This window comes from Theobroma cacao, chromosome 6 (genome assembly GCF_053813885.1).
Source record: "Theobroma cacao isolate CCN51 chromosome 6, ASM5381388v1, whole genome shotgun sequence".
Classification (NCBI taxonomy): domain Eukaryota; kingdom Viridiplantae; phylum Streptophyta; class Magnoliopsida; order Malvales; family Malvaceae; genus Theobroma; species Theobroma cacao.
In genome coordinates, this window is record NC_142644.1 from 3,261,983 (window position 1) to 3,267,165 (window position 5,183).

Here is a 5,183-nt window from a genome sequence, read left to right on the forward strand (position 1 = left end):
GTTGTAAGGATAAGGCATGCAAGTTTGCTTTGCGTGCAACGAAGTTGTATGAGGGAGAATATTGGCAAGTTCGGACGTTGCATAAGGTACACACGTGTACTGTCGATGGTTTGCAATGTGAGTACCGAACTACGAGTGCGAGGGTAATTGGTGAGCTTATCTCCAGCAGGGTGTAAGGAAATTGTGTAACCCCATTGAGACCAAAGGAAATAATGGAAGAGATTAATCGCAAGTGGGGATTGCAATGCCTATATGGTAAGGCTTGGCAAGCTAAGGAGTAAACGGAGAGTCTTATGTTCGGTCCGTTAGAGGAGTCATTCCAACTTGTCCCCTCTTCTTTCCATATGTTGGAACGTGAAAATCCTGGTATTGTGATGTGTGTCATTATTGATGGGGAACAAAGATTCAAATATTGTTTCTGGGCATTCGAGTCATGTATTCAGGGGTTCAGTGCTGTAATACAGCCTGTAGTCGCTATCGATGCCACACATCTGAAAGGCAAATTCAAGGGTATTCTGTTGTGCATGGTGAATTGAATTTTTACATTGTTCGCCATCTATGATTGCATTGCCTTGGTAGTAAATGTAAATGTGCAGCCATTGAATTCTGTTCGGACTATTACAAGACTCGATCTTAGGCGGAGGGATATGCGGTTCCCATTTGCTCGGTTGGGCATCCCAATAAGTGGGACATCCCCGATGACGTGCAACAAATTGTCGTTTTGCCACCATGTTGGCGAGGTCAAGCGGGAAGACCTAGGAGGAAAAGGATTCCATTAGCTGGGGAAGGCAGCGGACGACGTAGATGTTCACAATGCAAGAGCTATGGTCATAATAGACAAAATTGTTGGAGTCCGTTTGCATATTTACCGACAAACAGGGAAACATAATCTGCTCAGCCGATTGCTCGACGACATTGACCTAAGGCATGTGTAATTTGCAGACAACCTGGGCACAGTCAAAATCGCTGTCCAATGTGAACTACAAACTCTGATAACGTTATCGGTGTCGTACGTGAAGATAATGGCCCTTTAGACGTCAATTGTTAGGGATTGTTTCGAAGTTGCCATTGATATTTGCATTGAATAATACTATTTCAACTTGAGTTTGACAGAGTTTGAATGAAAAGTAAGATACACAAGATGTTGATATTTGTGAGAAAGACCTTATGCTAGTTATGGAGGTTTGAAAAAGTGTACCAAAGCATGAGAATTGAAGTTACTTTAAGAAAGTTATGGATGTTTCAAGGGATGACTTCCATGCAATATGAAAAATGTTTATTGAGGAAGAAGGATGGGAAGAAGAAGATGAAGCTGCTGGAAGTGAGGAGAAAGTGCTGAAAAAAATTAGATATTTTTTCTATAATTGACTACAGTTCCTATTATTTACGAAAATGCCATTGCATAGTTGGATCATCAAATTCCAATTACAGTACTTAGCCCATTTGTTGGATCATCAAATTCATTGTACTCCTTAATAATTTGAATTTCATTGTAAACCATTGAATAAAGCACAAAATATTTCATTCAATAATATTTGCGTGATTGATTGGGCATCCTGCTTCATATTTTTTCCTAGAAAATTATGTTCTGCTCAGACTAATAGTTATTCTTTAGATGATGCAACTTCCATCTACAAGTATAAAACATAATATAGAAATGACATAATAACAAATATATAGAATATAATAGTTAATTAAAAATTAAAGAAGAAACATAACTTATCTAATTAAGACCAAATACAAATATGTCTCAATCAATATAAATTTGAGTTATTACAAATAAAGCATCCAATTTGTTGAACCAAACAAAAAATTATGTTTTATAGCCCGACTTTTGTTAGGGAATTTTACTCCAGCATTCGTCGGAGTGAAAATGAATTCGAAAATCCTAAAGATTTTGACCCATATGTTTTGCACGTGTTTTTGGGAGGAATAGAGTTTACAGTCACTCTCTTTGATATTGGGAAGCTCCTAAAAACGGAGTATAGACACGGACAATACAGACCTCCACCATCATATGACCCGTCTCGCATGTGGGCCCACGTGACAAGTAGAAGATAACCATACACCACAGAGTCATGTTCTGCTCGTCGTTTAAATTCTGCACCAGATAGGCTGGTACATAATTTTCTAGCGTCCACATTATAGGAAAGGCTCAGTCGATTAAGACATGTTAGCGTTGATGATCTGTAGATGATGGAAACATTTGGAAGCGAGTTTGGCGTGAATATTGCAAAATATATGATCATGAGAATGAGAGAAGTTGCCATGCGAGAAGAGACGACCCTTCCATATGGGAACATCATATCGGCTCTAGTTAAGAAGAAAGGGATATGGAGCAATAGGTATCTAGCTGATTAGACCAGTCGCAGGCCTCGTAATCTATCGTTTCAATGGCTCTTGAAAAGGGGATATGACTTTAGTCTTGATGAGCCATCGAACTCTGTCGAAGGCAGCCCAGTTCATCCTGCCATGATACTCCATCCAGACAACCGTCTAGAGTTCCTATTTTTAATGATGTGATGTATAATATGTTTTTGAGAATTGATGAAAAGCTCAGTAATAAAACTGTTACAATGCAAGCATTACAATTGAGGATACAGAATGTTGAGAATCTTCTAATGCAAAGAACAGAGACAACTGTTCGGGCAGCAAAAGCATGGCAGAATTGACTATCCTCAGATGAGTTTCTTCAACATTAACCTCAGAGAAAAAGGAAGTCAGTTGTCATTGGTTCTGGCTGAGTCAAACATACGAGATGAACATTCATATTTGAGAGTTGTGGGTTAGCTGGATTATGGAAACTGCATTTTATATTTCATAATTCACTTGTGGTATTTTGTTTTCTTTAACTCGATATTTTGTTATGATGGTGCTTGGGGTTGAGTTATGGTTTGATATTGTCCATGGTAATTGGCTTACCCTTATTTGAAGAACATGACACAAAATAGGTGAGTCACGCGTTGCAAGATCAACTAGTGACGCAATCCCATATCATCAACTCACGCGATTCAATAACAATTGGTGTCGCCACTCCATTTATACTATAGACTCCATATCAACTAGTAACGTAATTCCATAATACCCAGTCACGTGATTCCATTTTCTACTCACGCGATTTTAGAATAAACACTCACGGCATTCTACAAAAAAGTCATGTCACGTGCTTTCATATTAACTAGTAACGCCACTCCATATTTACTACTAACGGGAGTCAATATCTAATACTCACACGATTCCCAATATTAACGGTTTACGCGATTCATATTTACTACTCACACGATTCCAAGTGGATTAGTAACGTGATTTCATATTAACAACTGACGTGATTCAGAATTTAGTACTTGCATGACTCTATAACAAATACTCCTGCAAATCAATATCAACTGGTGACGCAATTCCATCCACAACATTCACGCCATTCAATAGCAACTTCTTACAACCCTATGTCACGCAATGCAATTCAACATGTTTTATAGGCAATAAAGTAAAGAAGCAAAGAGGAGTTAGCATATACAAACGATTGATGTTTGGCCTGACTTTTACTTTTAAGAGGTATATAAGATCAAAGGGCATGCCGAACAGGTACTTAATAACCAATTCAGCCCCCCTTCATTACACTGACATGGCTGCAGAAAACGAAGAGTTAGCATTCATGCCTATAAATAAAGGGAACCATTAACCATTTGAATCAAATTCAATTATCTTAATCAATCTAAGATAATTGAAAAATGACCTCTAGAGATCCAAGAGTCGAGAAGGGGAAATAGGCAGCCTCGAAGAGGAGGAGGTGCCTTTGAGTTTGAGAGACTAGTTGCACAGATTCCAGTAGAAAAACAAATCTAAAACACAAGATGTCTCTCTGAAAGTGGATAGAACTTGTATGCAAGAGCAAACTGAACGGTCTGATTGAGGAATGAAAAGTAAGATACACAAGATGTCCATATGGAAGAGAAAACCTTCAAGTTTAATGGTGGGGCCGGTGGAACTAGTTGGGGAACAATGGAGGTCCAAAACAACTAAACATGGGACTTGAAGGTTTTCTCTTCCATATGGACATCTTGTGTATCGTACTTTTCATTCCCCAATCAGACAGTTCAGTTTGTTATTTCATACAAGTTCCATCCACTTTCAGAGCAACTATCGATATATTCATAAGCTATCGATACTCAGGCAGGTCCAGAACAATTGAACGTTTATTGAAATAGAAGGATGGAAAGAAAACGAAGAAGAAGCTGCTGGAAGTGAGGAGAAAGTGCTGGAAAAAAATTTGATATTTGTATAGTTCATTACAGTTCCCCTTGTGTAAAAAAATGCCATTGCATAGTTGGATCATAAAATTCCAGTTAGAGTACTTAGCCCATTTGTTGGATCATCAAATTCATTGTACTCTTTCATAATTTGTTTTTCTTTGTAAACGATTAAATAAAGCACGAAATAGTTAAGTTAATAATATTTACGTGATTGATTTTGGCATCCTGCTTAATATTTTTGCCCAGAAAACAATATATAATAATAGTAATAGTTGTTCTTATTGTCGACCGTTGTAATAAAAAAACATAAAGGGCATAAGATAGCTTCTAACCGTTTCGTTCATAACATGTGCTTTAACTTTCATCTGGTTGAGGGTTTAGGCTGTTCAATTCGATATTTTGTTATGATTCTAAATGGGGTTGAGTTATGGTTTGATATTATCGATGATAATTGGCTTACCCTTATTCAAAGAACAAGACACAAAATAGGTGAGTAGCGAGATGCAAGCGTAACTAGTCATGTGATTCAATAATAATTAGTAACGCCACTCCATATATACAACTCACGCGACTCCATATCAAATGGTAACCCAATTCCATAATATCCAGTCACGCAACTCCCTTTCTCTACTCACACGATTTCATAATACATACTTACGCTATTCGATAACAACTAGTATCCACATATTACTCACGCGAGTCAATATAAATTAATGACGCGATTCCAAAAAAAAGTCATGTCACGCCCTTCCATATTAACTAGTAACGCCACTCCATATTTACTACCAACGGGAGTCAATATCAAATACTCACGCAATTTTAAATATTAACGGTTGACGAGATCCATATTTACCGCTGACACGACTCCAAGTGGATTAGTGACGGGATTCCACATTAACAACTGACGTGATTAAAAATTTAGTACTTGTG